This window comes from Scylla paramamosain, chromosome 15, assembly GCF_035594125.1.
Source record: "Scylla paramamosain isolate STU-SP2022 chromosome 15, ASM3559412v1, whole genome shotgun sequence".
Classification (NCBI taxonomy): Eukaryota; Metazoa; Arthropoda; class Malacostraca; order Decapoda; family Portunidae; genus Scylla; species Scylla paramamosain.
The window spans coordinates 15,978,512-15,994,472 of record NC_087165.1 but is presented as its reverse complement, the minus strand read 5'-3'; the positions used below and the strand labels follow the sequence as shown (position 1 = coordinate 15,994,472).

At 39.6% G+C, this 15,961-nt stretch overlaps 1 long non-coding RNA gene and 1 other non-coding gene across 2 annotated transcripts in view; both read right to left on the bottom strand.

The window, feature by feature from the left end:
• LOC135107532 (uncharacterized) overlaps nucleotides 1-15,961 on the bottom strand; it is a 104,877-nt gene that overhangs the window by 3,944 nt on the left and 84,972 nt on the right. The gene's annotated exons all lie outside the window — the stretch shown is intronic.
• Nucleotides 11,921-11,993, bottom strand: Trnat-ugu (transfer RNA threonine (anticodon UGU)). Its single transcript has one exon. It is a non-coding gene; the product is annotated as a tRNA-Thr (tRNA).

Below are 15,961 nucleotides of genomic sequence, written 5' to 3'. Positions count from 1 at the left end.
GTGAAAATGTATTTATTTAATTTACAACAAATATGTGTAAATGACAATTAACACGGAGTTCACAGAAAGAAATGAGCGTAAATATAAAGTCCACATCTTTACAAAAAGGAGTGAGGGACCACGAAGGGTCACAGTTTATCTAGATTTTCCCAAGGAGCCTTCGATGCAGCGCCGCATGAAAGATTGCCGCATAAACTGAAATCGATTACCGTCGGGTAGAACTTGTGAGCGTGGATAAGAATGTGACTAAAGGCGGGTGTTCGCGAGGCGGCATCGTGCCGTGCCTCACAAAACTCCCCATGACGCTTATGGTGGCGTGAGGGTGAAAGGGAACACCCGCGAGACTGATTCGTAACGTAGGAGTACCTTGAGCACCAACGACGGCATGATAACATAAAATATGACAAAATAACACGAGGTCTTTAACCTTTACGGTGATGGTGACAGTATGACTCATGTTACTTCATAAGAGCAATGTTGGACGAACCTACTGAGCAAAATTTAAAATAAAACTTGAGGCAATAAAAGTTTTGAAACATCCAGTTACTCCTTTTGTGTCAGTGATATCTCAAAACTTTATTCTAAGGTTACATTAAATAGTTTAACTAAGCTTGGGGAAACGACACAACAGTCAAAGTGTTAATGTAAAAGTTTCATGTATGATACAGCTAATATTATTTACATCCTCAACGTAACTTAACGGAAATTCAATGTGTCCATGGAAACTGCAATGGACTGGTATTTCTCCCTAACCTGACAATAGAATTTTTGTCGGCGTCCAAGTCACCCCACGCTGAGCGCGACACACGTCTGGGCCCCGAGGCCAAGAGAGGGTACTGGAAGGACTTCACATTTCTTCAGACGCCAAGATCACACAGTGCGTGGTTTTCAACATATGCTGATATCAATGCGTACCTCAACAACTCTTTTCTCGAATTATCAATACATCGTATCATTATGCAAGCCGAGTAAAAGAGGACTAGTCAATACTAACACCATCTCAAAAGAGGCATCGAGTTGGCAGGTTGGCAGAGATTCTTCTGCATTGCACTGGTTCGCTAACCCTCCAGTCACAGAAAACCACCAACGAAAAATGTGTGTGTGTGTGTGTGTGTGTGTGTGTGTGTGTGTGTGTGTGTGTGATCCATGGAATGCTGTTATATAATACATTAAAAAAAAACACATGAAAACCTTTGACACAAGAGAGAGAGAGAGAGAGAGAGAGAGAGAGAGAGAGAGAGAGAGAGAGAGAGAGAGAGAGAGAGAGAGAGAGAGAGAGAGAGAGAAGAGAGAGAGAGAGAGAGAAGCAATGTCCAAGCGTTAACAAGCAAAGAATACCTGTAAAATTCATGTTTCGTTCTGAGATATGAACGAAACAATGGCAGTGAGCGCCGCGACCCACACAAATAATCTTATCAAAAGTCGATCCCTGACCAGTCTCCTTGTAAATTCCAGATAAAGATTTGACCCAAGACAGGAATGTAAAGGAAAATCTCACATATATATATATATATATATATATATATATATATATATATATATATATATATATATATATATATATATATATATATATATATATATATATATATATATATATATATATATATATATATATATATATATATATATATATATATATATATATATATATATATATATATATACTCGCCAAGTTTAATTTCATTAACTACAAGATTATATTGCTAAAGTTTATGACATATTAGTTAGAAGAATAAAATGTGTTGTATCATAGCCCTCATCTTCACTATATTTCTAACATTAGATGAGATAATGTAGCTAAACACAAACAGCTTTGTTAGCACCAGGTAACTTCCGTCTGATCTTCTTTCATGTTCCTTTGTGTTGAAACGAGACGAACACGACTGATGATAAAGAAGCGGTCAGAGCTCATACGAGTATGTAGCAAATCAGCGAGGGACTCCTACGAGGTACATTATAAAGGGTTGGTTTGCAGCCCTTCCTGGCGGACTGGTTCTGGTTAATACACAGGTGACAGGAAAAGTCTGAATCAGGTTCACTATGGTAATCTAGATGTTAAATGGTGCAACGAGAGATTGGTTCTAATTCACTTAGAGCTTAAAGGTCATAGTGATGAGTTGAGCACCAAGGTGACATGCAACTTAACCTACTCCTCACACATTACTGTTGTGGAAGTGGCACTAGAAAATTAAAGGTAACGAACTTGTTGCTTTTTTTTCTCATCACCGTTACAATGGCAGAGTTGTTGCAAACGCTGAAGCTCTGCTTTAGTGTATATTTTATTATGTGTTTTGATAAAATATAAGACCTACTATCTGTTTGCTTTTTGAATTATATAAATATTATTTTCGTATCTCTGTGTTGATTCATGTTTATTAGTTCATTCATTCATTCATTCATTTCATCTGAAACATTTTATGTGAGCGAGCTTTCGTCACCATCTTTACAGAATCATGTAAATCATAAAATAGTCAGGACTGATGATTGTTGGAGCCAGCAGGGGGACGAAAGTGAGCAAGATCAGTAACCTGTCACGGATTACTCTTCTCACTATTCTCATTGTTTGTATGACCGCGCTATGTGGTACGCATGGAAGTTTCCTACCACTCACTGGAATAAGACAAACTGTAATTAATGTGGATGTAGTAATGGAGAAACACGGCATGAAGCAGAGATCCTTTATCCTGCGACGTTTCGACTGTTGCATTTCTCAAAGAATATGAAGACAACAAACGAAATGCTAGTGAATAAAACAGCCATGCTTCATTATGTGTTTCATGTCGCCACTACATTCAATTCGCTTGTCTTACCAAAACACGTCTTTATTGAGGGATACGAGTAAACACATTGCTCCTTCGCATTATTTACAGCAGTATCGGCAAGGAGAGCGAGAAGGTTAAGGTCACAGAAACGAAATAATGTAAATAGGAAAGAAAAACATTCACTTAATTGTTAGGAAAAATTATACATTTGGTTTCTTTTCAGTACACTGCCTAAAATGGTAACCAGTGACTGTCCTGTGGGCGTTTTGTCCCTAAACTCTTTGTTTTCAACCAATATTTTGCCAACTCACAACTTCTGCACTATAGTTTCTCGTCCGTCAATAGTTGGGAAGGCGCGTGACGCCACGAAACTCTTGCCAATATCTGAAAAACTTGAAGGAGAACAACCAAGATAAAACTGACATTGAATGTGACAACGGTGATGTTACACTACTGCCTTATGCTATGGCTATTCAGAAGCGAAAGTCTGAAAGTCGAGATTCAGAACGATCGCTGTCAAACAAGTCTACCCATAATATTTAATCGAGGTGCCAAAGGTGGTCGAATCCTTAATAATCTATATAATCTGAACACTCACCAAGAACGGAATATGAACACAGTATTTGCGTTGCCGTTACCAAAGCGGCTGATTGCCTAATTTAATATTAAAAGTGAAGCACGATTACTGTGTTACTTGCGTTAGTGATACATTATTGCTGACATGAAATGAACGCTTCAAAGTTTGTCTATTAATTGTTAGAAAGCATCAGACCATAATCGTGGTGACCATTTATAAGGTTCTGAGGGAGGAAAAGTACACCTTCGTCCTTTCGTTTATAAAGAAATTAACCCGTCGTCATTATTTCAGGGAATAGCGCTGAAAAAGCACTACATATTTTTTTAGATTAATTGCCAGTAATTTTTAGGATTGTGTGTGTGTGTGTGTGTGAGTGTGTGTGTGTGTGTGTCCTCACTTCTATTACGGACGTCTTGTGTTCCGCCGTTTGAGCGCGGGCCAGCGTGAGGCCAAATAGAATTAGGAGTCTCCCGCAGGAAGGAAGAGGCGGGTCCGGTGCGTCTTGCAGTCTGTTTGTCCATCATCTTATCTCGTCTCTTTGTGCTTTGAGTCCACATTTCTCTCGGGACGGCCGGCTACCCTCCCCTTGACTGTGCCGGTGTTTGCACAGGGAAGGGTTGTGTGCACTGCAGGGGAAGCTAATCCATTACGTATATTTAGACCCTGCTGATGCGTGATTTATTATTATTATTATTATTATTATTATTATAATTATTATTGTTATTATTATTATCATTATTATATTTATCATTATTATTATTTAGGGACAGTAGTAGTAGTAGTAGTAGTAGTAGTAATATAATGATAATAATAATGGTAATAATAACAATAAAAATAGTAACTAATAATAATAATATAAATAATAATAATAATAATAATAATAATAATGATATTAACAGTAATAATAATAATGAGGAGGAGGAGGATCAGAAGGTAGAGGAAGCGTCGGTGGAGGAGGAGGAGGAGGAGGAGGAGCAGGAGGAGGAGGAGGAGGAGAGTAATAATATAAGAAAAGGACAGCAAAGTAGGAAGGTATCTCCCAACCCTCCACTCCCTCCGGCATAAGCCGCACAGGAAATAAATCAGAAATCAGATCAGGAGTAAATACGTTGCATAGTCAAAGAAGAAACTTGCACGAAATTTAATTGAATGAATGAAAATGGATGAAATAGGACAGACCGTTCACCTGGAGGCAAGGCAAACGTTAACAAACGCTGATAAACGGGATTTGGGGCACAATATTTATCCGGACGACGTTTAAGAGTATCTACGCGACAGATCAAGAGGAACCGTCATCCTTTCACCCATCGGGTTATCCATGTCTGGAGTGCTCCCCTCTAGTGCCTTCTTCATGGTCAGCCTCCGCCGCCTTTTGACGGCGGGACTGTGCACGTCACACTTTTCTGGATCGAAACATTTATGAAAAGTATGTCTTGTGATAACTCGCTGGTTACCGCAGCACATTCATGGAGCGGGGTCCTGTTCAGTCACTACAAAGTCATCAGTTTTATTTTGTAACAATTGTTTTTCATTTCTTTTTCAATATATACGAGGGGATACACATGGAAAGTGTAATGTTGCGCGGTGATCATGGTGAGGCGGCAGGCCCGCTGAGCTGACAGTCAATAGACCATTGAGTGAAAAGTCTTGATTTGGTCTGGCATTATGAAAACAATACAGTACATCTCGGTAATTTTATTGTGTGAACTCAAAACAAAATGAATAAATTGATTTGTGATAGAACTTTGATCTGTACTCCACTGAAGCCTGCCACCTCCATGACATCCATCAGACATGGCCCCGCTGAGTGGATTTGAGAGACGCACACACCACTACACTACTCCTCACCGGCCAGCAAAAACCCACGCGTCGATGTGGTGCACTGCTTCATCTCCCCATAACACTGATGGACTTGATTCCGGATACAGCACGTAGAACACCACGATGCCGTGTATGGCAGTGTGCTGGCACTTGTTGCTTTGTGGCGCTTGTTGTGACAACATGACGGTGATTCCGTGATGTTGAGGCGGCTTTGTTACCTTCCATTATGCATCTTTGCCATTTACTATAGGTATAGGAGAGTAGTTACGGCTATCAATTAAAGGCACACCATTTCAAAGTATCGCATTATGAATATTTGTAGATAATTTGAAAGTATTATATTGTAGCAACAGATTATTGAAACGGTTCATAGTATAAATAATTTAAAAGTACCTTAGTATGCACCATTAAAAACTGAGTTATAGTTCTAGTAGTTGTAGTGGAAGTAGTGGAAGTAGTAGTAGCCGTAGTAGCAGTAGTAGCAGCAGTAGTAGTAGTAGTAGTAGTAGTAGTAGTAGTAGTAGTAGTAGTAGTAGTAGTAGTAGTAGTAGTAGTAGTAGTAGTAGAAACAGAAGTAGTAGTAATAGTAGTAGTAATAGTAGTAAAGTAGTAGTAGTAAAAAGAGCAAACGTCTATTATTGGTCATTTACGAAAGCGGCCTTCAGATTCTCCACCCCACAAAAAAAAAAAAAGATTATTGCACAACAAAAATACCATCAAAGCTGTGTTCTTGCATGCCGGGCTTTCTTCCCCTGCGCTAGTGAAAGGCTGCTCGTGTGAATGGGGGGGGAGGAGGAGAGCGGCTTTTCAGAGCTGTCGCGGAGCATCATCTAAGGCCACGGTGAAGAAGCGTAATGGCTTAAGTCACGGCGCTGCAGCAACATGGTGACTGTAAACCTGTGCTGGCGGGAGTGTTTGGCTCTCTGCATGCTCAGCTTTTTGCCGCTGTGGTCCTGAGTTTACTGAATTGCCCAGCACTGAAGAGCTAAATGACTAAAAAATAAGCTATTCGGTGGTTAAGTGCTTGGAGGGCCTCGCTGTGGTATTCATAGTGGCGGAGGGTTGTGGAAGGAGAGATGCTGCCAGGCTTGCAATGGCGAGACTGGACTTTGAGGTGTTGCAACCACCTGTGCGTTCGAGTAATTTCAGCCACCGAGGAAGAGATATTTTGTGCGGCAAGGTCTTGGCGTGTGTCTATTTCCTGTGTGAATGTTGCATTCCCTGTATAGTGCAGTCCTTAATATCGTTCATACTCGTATTTAAGTGGTCTTCGTTTCGAGTCATTGTAAATAGTGACGTAATGATCTCGACAAAATTTTTCAAAACCATTGAACTTGTATTTAACATTAATTGATATTGTTTATGCTTTACTTTACTTGAAGAGTGCGCGTTTCCCGCCACTGGCAATGAAGACCTAATGGATTAAAAACAAAACTATAGAATTGTGAGGATAATGTTCTTGGACATCGAAACTGACAGTCAATAACATCACTATAACCTGGACTGAATGTGTGCTTCCTTCATTAGTGATGATAGTGACCTTATGAATTAAGACAAAATAGTAAAACTTAGAAGCAGCAGTAAAATTTGGGAAAACGTAATACGCGGAAAGCTCACGCAGGTACACGCTGTTCACCTTTACTCGCCTAAAGATAAACTGCCATAGTGTTCTTTCTTCACTGAAGTATTTGCGGTCACTAATAATTTATGCAGGAATGTCAGACTTGCACATTCCACTTAGAACAGTTTACAGTTAATCTTACGGAATGAAACAGAAGACAAGTCACAGTTATTGAGGTCAAATAATTATGAAATACACACTACGTCATATTTTTGTACCTGTACTGTTATCATAAGCTGCACTGTTACTACGACCATCCTGACCCAACTCAGTCCAAGGAATCCACTCCATCTGGTAATGTCTTGGAATATCTTATCAAACTTACTTTATGATATTTGAAGTGACAACAAATCATCGTCTTCCGGGAAAGCATTTTATGAGGAAAGAATAGTTCCAGTAATTGTACCTGAATGTCGAAAACAATCAGTTAAAACATTACATCTAATATACTACGTAGTGATGACTGATGTTTATCTTCCAGGAATGCATGTTGCCAGGAAATAAAAGAGTGAACCAAACACGCAATGCTGACTCACTGGTTGCCTCTAAATCACAAAGCACCGAGTCCTTGGCAGTCATAAAACATTTTCGCGGAAGTAAAATCTCTTGACAGTATTTGTACACCAAAGTGACAGTTCCGTTTTGTGGAAGAAAGACCTCAGCAACACTCGCTTTTCTAGGGTGAAGTAGTCGATATTTTCCTTAGATCAGCTCTCTGACCTAACTTTTTTTTTTTTCAATGTATCTTTTTTCAGGTAAAGCAATGTCTATAATATTACTTGTATGGCAGTCAGTAATGATGATGATGATGATGATGAAGATGATGATGATGATGATGATGATAATGATGATGATGACGATGGTGGTGACGATGATGATGATGATTATGTGATGATGATAACAATGATAATGATGATGATAATGATGATGATGACGACGATAATAATGATAATAATGAAGATGATGATGATGACGACGATAATGGTTATTATGATAATGATGATAATGATAATGAGGAGGAGGAGGAGGAGGAGGAGGAGGAGGAGGAAAAGGAGGAAGAGGAAGAGGAAGAGGAAGAGGAGAAGGAAGAGGAAGAGGAGAAGGAAGAGAAGGAGGAGGGGGTGAAGAAGGAGGAGAACAAGAACAATGATGATGATATGATAATGACCATGATTACAAAAGATAACGCTCAAGAAAGAAGGTATTTATAATTTTTCACACCCGATCGTTCACAGGTATTGTTCTCTTAGCTCTTGGTAGCACGTAACAAAACAGTGTCTGGTCTTAAGCGAGCAGTCAGCTTCAGTGGAGCTCATCAATCTTCGCTCCAGTATTCTCTTTTTTGTGCCTCTGAATCAAACGTACAAACACACACACACACACACACACACACACACACACACACACGTAAAAAATGTAACAAATAAAAGTTATACTCCTCTGTTGTAATTTTTCACCCTTCATAACGTCAAAATATTTTACGTTTGTTACCGCACTAAATATATTTCCAAATTGTAATGATTTTTGGGGGTATCACACATGCTTCTTGCTGGGATAAAATACTTGTGTTCTTGTTTTCCTCACCACCACCACCACCACCACCACCACACAGCAGCAAAGAATTATCGCGGACGTATTTCATTTTTTTAATCTAAAGTATGGCATCAATTACGCTCCCAACTTTTATTCGACATCTTGCACACGTCCAATAATTTAACCATTCTTTTTTTACATATTTTTTTTTGTGTGTGTGGCGCTGAATTTACACCAAATTGTGGGTTGGTTGTGCCGGGGGAGGCGAACGTGATGCGCAGTCTATCCATTAATCCCCGTAACTTTTTAAGCTTTTTCTCAAGGGGGGAAGGTTTCGCTGAGTCTTGTACGGTGGTGGTGGTGGAGGCGTTGGGGGAAATTTTACCTTTGAAACATAATACATAAAAAAAAATCACCATGTGGCTTTCTCTCACAGTTTAAATATGTGAAAAGTTAGAATTTCGCCAACGTGGACAGCATGCGGGAAACGATTCCAAATACAAGCATAATAAACTGCACGGAATGTACGCATGTTTAGTTTTGTGTCCGTGCAACACATATTTACTATTCATCCCTACTGTTAGCTGTACAGAGAGAGAGAGAGAGAGAGAGAGAGAGAGAGAGAGAGAGAGAGAGAGAGAGAGAGAGAGAGAGAGAGAGAGAGAGAGAGAGAGAGAGAGAGAGAGAGAATAGGTGAAGCTGCGTATGAGTTTTTTTTTAAGAGAGGGGAGGGAGGAAGAGGAAGGATGGGATGAGAGGGGAAGGGAATGGGGGACAGAACAATGAAAAAGAAGGGAAGTATTCAAGCCAGTAAGAGATAAAAGTTGATGACTACTCGAATTTGGTGCTTTTCCATGGATATATCTAAATATGTATTATAGTATTGCCACATTCTTATGTGTACATATACAGAACTGTTGCTTGTAATGAGGTTAAGGAACGAGAATAGATTAATAGATTACAGTGACGTAAGAAGAGGGATATGATGTGGCAAGGTGTACTGTGATAGGGTGATAAGGTTCTGGACTAAACATGAACCTTAGTGAACCTTTTTTTTTATATATATTTTTGTAGCCGTACGCCACTACCCTTGTAAAAAAAAAAAAACAATAATAATAATAAAGGAAGATGAAAGAAACAAGCAAGCTCACACATGGCACTCCCGTTATGAAACCTACGTACATATTAATATCTAACTATCATCTCTATCTTCTTAAGTTCATTAGTGACTCAGCACTGACGGCCTGATTACTGAGTCTATACCAGTCATCTATCACTTTACCTAAGATCCAATTGCTTACTATCCATTAAGCCTGAATCTGTCACTTCTAGTCCAGTCCTGATTACTTGTGCCGTGTAGTACGACAGTAAATAATGAATCTGGGTGTGGAGGGTGTGGCGTATATACGAAGTTCTATATGACGATATATGTATGTATGGTACTCGGGAGTGTCATGTATAGTAAGTTGAGGCATGGTTCATTATCATATGGTGGTGCTATAGAGAGTACCAGCAGGGTGTGTGTGTGTGTGTGTGTGTGTGTGTGTGTGTGTGTGTGTGTGTGTGTGTGTGTGGCAGGAAGAGGCGTGGTAGTGGATTCTTAGGTAAATGTGATTGTGTGGCAAGTGTGGCTAAAACTGAGGGAGAAAAGATTACTGCTGAATAAGAAACGCCTGGAGGAAAGGAGGGAAGGGAGAAAAAAGGAAGAGAGAGAGAGAGAGAGAGAGAGAGAGAGAGAGAGAGAGAGAGAGAGAGAGAGAGAGAGAGAGAGAGAGAGAGAGAGAGAGAGACGTACAATAACAGGAAAGAAGGAAGAGTCGAGAAGCCAGAGAAGCACAAAGACAAAAAAAAGAAAAAAGAAAAAGAAAAGAAACAAGAAAAAGAACTAGATGCAAAACGAAAAAGAAAACCTGAAACGTAATGATTTGAAAACTCCACACAAAGCAAAGGAGAAAAGTGTAAATTTTAACACAACAAAAGATAAGAAAAAGAGAAATTGAGGGGTAAGAATACAAGAAGAAAAAGACAACGGTAAATGGTCATAAAAGACATTTCCCTCCACCGCCCCACCAAAAAAGAAAAAAAAAGAAAAATAACAATAAACATTGCTAATTATAAATAAAAAAAAGTCAGGTATAAAAGAAAATACAGCAAAGGGGGTACCTAGAAATGCAAGAAGGAAGGAAAGAAGTCATTAAAAATAAGATCGCCTTGAAAAAAGAACGCAGGATCGGAAGTCAAAGGTGAATTAAAAAAAAGAAAGAAGGAAAGAAGGAAGGAAGGAACAATGCAACTTGATCCTCTTCCAGTAAAAAAAAAAAAAAAGCGGAATCGGAAGTAAAAGAGGAACTGAAAAAATAAAGGAAACGGAAGGAAGGAAGGGAGGAAGGCAGGAAAAATAAAAGAACAATTAAGTCCTTTCCCTATTTCCGCCCCTCTCCCTCGCCGGGCAGGAGGTTTAAGTCAGCCATGCGAATGAGCTTAATGTTTTAGCTCGCAGTGGACGGCGGTGAAGGCAGCGAGGCCGGCCCGGGGCACTGACAAGCAAATACACACGCCAGATAAAACTCCACAAACGATACTACCTTATTCCGAGTGTGTGTGTGTGTGTGTGTGTGTGTGTGTGTGTGTGTGTGTGTGTGTGTGTGTGTGTGTGTGTGTGTATGTATGTGTGTATTTCAACAACATTCTCTTACCATTGGATACATAAAGTGCCTTCGTTTATTTGTGCAAATGCTTGTTATATTGTATTTTCTGCATGGCTGAATGTGTGTGTGTGTGTGTGTGTGTGTGTGTGTGTGTGTGTGTGTGTGTGTGTGTGTGTGTGTGTGTGTGTGTGTGTGTGTGTTTCCTCATAAAAAAAAATAATAATCTTTCTTATTTTCACCATCCTCTTTCTCTCTCAGTCCTTATATTGGTTGAGAGTTGGCAGGCGACACAATTCTGTCATCTTGTGCTGCCACTTGTCTCTTCTTCCCTCTGCGCAATTAGGAAAAAATCGACATCGACTTTCACGGGGTGCTGCTACCAACGTGTTAGTTCCCTTATTGCCCCTTCTTCGACTTCACGAGTATCTGACACCACCTTATCACTTTTTATTACGTAGAATGTTCCGGTTAGAATTGATGTCACAGGTTTGGAAACAATTTGTGTGGCAGTCAAAAGTAATCTGAAATCAAATGGGAAAGGGTAATATTATAGTCTATCGTGACTGAAAATTTCTGAAATCCGAGACATCGTTTCTGGCCGGGGTTGTACCGGGAGGAATCGTGGTAATATGAAACTAATAATGTAGAAAGTAGGAAGAGTTGGTCGAGTAAAGATACAACCAGCATCCTTTTCTCCTTCTGCTGAAAATGATGTTTTTCGCGAACACTCCACTGGTGATCTGATAGTTTATGCTAATACTATATTTCTTTCTTCTTTGCCACAGTATTATCATGTCAGATCATCTGTGCATTTCTTAATTAACAAGATTCTTATAAATATTGTTATTTCTTAGTAAGCAATTAATATAAGAAATAAAAACATATAAAACTGGAGGTCTCAAGAATGAAAAACAAAATAAAAATCACATTCCCCTTCCAGAAAATTTTCCTCTCCTGCCCCCCTGTGAGAATCGAACTCACGACCCCTGGTTTACAAGACCAGTGCTCTGCCCCTGAGCTAAGGAGGCTTGACGTACCTCTTCACATGCAGGTCATTTATTATAATTTCATCCTTTCAGTGTTCGTGGATTGCTCACTTTCCTTTAGTAAAAACAATTATTCTCTCAAGAAGGAAAACAACATTTCTGTGAAGAATTACTTGTTTATGATGATAGCTTCCAGATGTCGGCTAGAGCAGAATTCTCTCTCTCTCTCTCTCTCTCTCTCTCTCTCTCTCTCTCTCTCTCTCTCTCATCTCTCTCTCTCTCTCTCTCTCTCTCTCTCTCTCTCTCTCTCTCTCTCTCCTCTCCCTCTCTCGCCACGTCATGCCACGTCATCAAACACTATAATAATCTATGGATCAATATTGCCAAGTTCTAGGAGTTATTCAGTGCCAGAGAAAGGGCCGATGCAAACACATCCCTTCACCTCCCGTCTCCTCAAAGTAAACCTTGTTTCTTCTATAAAGTACAGAATTGAAAATATTTCTCATATGTTTATTGACCATTAACCATTTGGAGTCCCACGCAGTAGATCCATTACCAATACCACAGCCTCTGACCCCAGCCTGAGCGTGGTCGTCCGGCGATGGCAGTCGTTACCAAAAGATCAAAACAGGGTACGGACGGCCAGCCACCTTCATCTCGGCCACAATGAATTTCGTTAGGCAGCCAATCACTGTACTGTTCGCATGGCTGCAGCGCGTATGCCGTCGTTACAGCGGTCGTGGTCTGTGCAGTATCATGCTTTAACCATGTTGATATAAACGTTCTCATTTGCGGGGACTGCTGCGGTACGGGAATACACTCCATATTGAATGTTTAGTAAACACACATACACACACACACACACACACACACATTCTCTCTCTCTCTCTCTCTCTCTCTCTCTCTCTCTCTCTCTCTCTCTCTCTCTCTCTCTCTCTCTCTCTCTCTCTCTCTCTCTCCTCTCCTCTCTCTCTCTCTCTGTCTCATTAAGGGGACGCTCCGGACGGCGGAGTATGCTGATAGAAAATTATAATCCCCCAAAAGTTTAGATGACGCCCTTTATTTTCTTTTTTCTTTTTTTTTTCGTTTTGGCCTACGGCCCCTGCAGGTTTTATTTCCTGGAAGGCTGGATGGTCGACCCTCGCCACCCTATGTTCTCATCCAAAGCAAGCTCCTCAGTGTTCATTACGCACTTTTAATTTCTCATTCATAGTTAGTTAACCCGTGTCATTTACAGGTTAGACATTGCTGGCTCAAGACAGACCGTTTCAAGAATGATGGATGGCAACCCTTGTATATACATATTATACAAATAAATAAATAAAACTTATACTACCAGAAACACTTGAAAGCAGAAGAAAATAAGACTAACTGCAATAAAACTACAGGCTTACACCTGGAAACCCTATATGAAACATACCAACTTGTTTCTTTCTGTCATCCTCATTCATAATCTTATTTTAAAACTCCCTATTGACTCGGCACTGACAACTTGGATACTGAGCCTATTTCATTCACATGCCACTCTGAGTAATAATTGTTTTCTATTTATTTATTTTTTTTTTTTAATATAACGTTATCAAGCTTGGACTCATTATTTCTTGCATTCAGAGGATTTGAATCCTTGTTATATTCCTATATACCACTTAAAGACCTCCATCAGATCCTCTCAAATACATGTTTCTTTAAGAATTTAAATTTAAAAGCTACAGTTTCTTATGATAAAGAATACCTCTCATTCCTTGTATCTTTTCAGCCGTTCTCCTTTAAACTGATTTTAACAGCTTTCACTTTAATGGGTTCAGACTCCTTTAACTGGTGCTGGAGCGATAGGGCAGGATTCGGAAATAGGAATGATTAGAGCACCCCTACGGAGAACAATTTGACAGAATAAGCTGAAGAGTTGAAGTCTAAGAAAAGGTCAGGAATACTGGCATCATCTTCAAGGTGGTCAGGAAAGCGGAAAGGGTGCTGCACTAATTGCTCTATGTCATGCAAAATAACAAAAATGAAGGCTAGATCACCAGGATGGTCAGTGAACAGAGTGATAGAAAAAGCAGATGGTGAAACTTAAAACTTTCAAGTATGAAAATTTCAGCAAAGAAAAAATAATGAAAATGTGTTTCATTCTGGAAATCAAATAGACAAGCAATAAAATTTTTTTTTAATATAGTGAGAGGAGTGAGGTGAGGTGAGGTAGTTTTGAATATACATTTGCACCAGCTTTGTAAGCCTTTTTGTTCCTTAGTATGAGTGCAGCTTCATTAACCATTGCGTTCAATTTAGAGCTCATTGTTTCCTTTGTCTTTGTGAGCAACTTTGGAGCGGCATTTTTCTCCTGAACGAGAGCAGGCTTTGTTTTCTCTCATCCATTCTCGAGGAAAGTTTTCTTCTTGAGAACTTTCTCTTCCAAAACTGGATTGTGTATCATAGCCAGCCAGCGTACATTCATTCACGGCGTTTACTTTGTAAATAGAACATACATCTTTAGTAGTTAATTGAATATGCGTTTTTTTTTTTTACTCGGAACCGTGATTTTCAAATCAAATTAATTTTGCTGAGTCAAATTAGTTCTAAGCACTATGCAAACTATTCCATCGGCAACCTAAGATTAGCAAAGCCATGAAAATAAATCTGATAATATTACTAGAATATCTTGAATTTATATTTGATATTGTTGGTATTAGCGAGATGAAAAGGAAGATAACTTTATCCATTTACAAGACAACGATAATTTATTCAGCAAAGATAATCCAGACTTTATTAAAGGAACGGGATTATTTGTGAGTAGAGAACTCGCTTCTATGTAAACCTTGGCCGTGTGTATAATGGAGTAGCCTGAACTGTAGTCAGGCTAAGTAAAGGATAATTTCCTCAGAATAATTAATGCATACATACACATTTACCAAGTTTACTGTCTTCTGTTTAGTTTGTGACCAGGTAGTGGAGAGAGAGAGAGAGAGAGAGAGAGAGAGAGAGAGAGAGAGAGAGAGAGAGAGAGAGAGAGAGAGAGAGAGAGAATGTACTGTAGGGATGTGGGGGATCAAGGCAGGGTAGGGTTAACGAGACACCACTCTGCGCCAGCTACCGAGTCTTGGCGAGGCTGCTCATTTGGTCTCATTCTCTCAGTACATCTGCACAATATGGCTGCACTTGTCTATATAAATGTACACACAGTACCACACAGAACACAGCACACGCCAGACCCGCCAGCCGCATCCTTCCGCCAGTCAAGGTACCGTGCTAGGTTCACACAGTACGCGGTTCTATAGTCTGGTTCATGACGTAATGCCTGTGACGCTAATGGTGAATGAAAAATGTTTCATCTCGTACATAAGCCGATAAAAAGAATGAGAGAAGGTTAAATACGTGGAGAAGGTTTAGTAATTTACGTACTAGAAAATTGCATGAGATATTTGGTACATTATTGTTTATATGATAAGCCTTTGATTACAGAAAGTTTTCAGAAAGGCAATCTCGCATATTTACTGGAGGGAAGGGTTAATAGTCATTAATTTACCAGTTCTAATATGGTATAGATCAGAAACCTGAGGTCTTACAAAATCCTTCGAATAAAAACTTCAAAGAGTGCGAAGAAGGGAGATAATATTATCTGAGATAACATGTAGAAAGCTGAAGAGAAAATTACTGATTGAAAAGTAAACCAAAGTTTAAAATATCGTGACAACAATAATCTATAAGAAAAAAAGTGCACATGGGCACTACACATCAGAACGTATCCTGTCCATTTCCAAGCTTTCCTATTGATTTGATCGGAACAGATAACAGATAGACAATTCTCTTAACAAGGAATACCTGTGATTTCTACAAGACGGCAGCGCGGACAGATGAAGATGACAGATCTGATGAAAAGCTCCAGAATACACGAGCAGCTGACGAAGAGGAGCGGAGAAGGTTGGGGACTGTACTGCAAAGGAACCACTTCCTTCAGCTCAGAATTCGATCCAAGATCCTCTTGTTGCTAATCCCTTTACCAGCGGTCCGCCATT